Below are 834 nucleotides of genomic sequence, written 5' to 3'. Positions count from 1 at the left end.
ATAGAAGAGTGACACTTACTGTGTGTAAAGAGCAACAGGCAGTTATAGAGCTGGATCAGCAACGTACAGAAGTAAATAGAAGGAAAGGAGTCAGACAAGGATGCACACTGTCACTGCTACTTTTTAATCTACACATCGAATTAAAAACAATACAACTGTAAGGATAGATATACAGGGGCGAAAGATTAGCATGGTCAGATTTGCAGATAATATAGCAGTATTAGCATCTAGCAAGGAGGAGTTAGGGAAACCTTTAAATAAAATGGAAGCGGTGTTGACAAATCAGTATTACCTATGTGAAAATAAATCAAAGTAAAACAAAAATACTGGTATGAAAGGGAAGAAAAAGTAGAGAAAGAGCGAATATAAAGATAGGAGACGAAAGATTGGGAAAAGTGGCTGATTTAAGATATCTAGGAAGTCAGATAAGTCAGGACGGAAGGAGTAGTAGGGATATAAAGCAGAGGGTAGCGCAAGGTCGAGTCGCTTTCAATAAAAAGAAGTCACTTCTAAGCTCGCGAACGATTAATTTAGAAATTTGAAAAAGATTGTTAAAGGTGTTTTCGGAGTGACCCGCTGTATGGGTGCGAAACATAGACGGTGAGCGCGGCAGAAAAGAAAAGGTTAGAAGCTTTCGAAATGTGGTGTTACCGACGAATGATGAAGATACCGTGGACAGAGAAGGTTAGAAATGAAGAGGTATTAGAAAGAATAAGAGAACAGAGGACTCTATGGAAGTCAATAAAAAATAGGCGAGATAGGTTGGTAGGACACCTTCTCAGGCATGAAGGTCTAGTCAGAGACATATTAGAGGCAGAAACAGGAGTTAGGAGG

This window comes from Agrilus planipennis, unplaced genomic scaffold (assembly GCF_000699045.2).
Source record: "Agrilus planipennis isolate EAB-ADULT unplaced genomic scaffold, Apla_2.0 scaffold5, whole genome shotgun sequence".
NCBI lineage: Eukaryota > Metazoa > Arthropoda > Insecta > Coleoptera > Buprestidae > Agrilus > Agrilus planipennis.
This window is presented reverse-complemented; position numbering follows the sequence as displayed.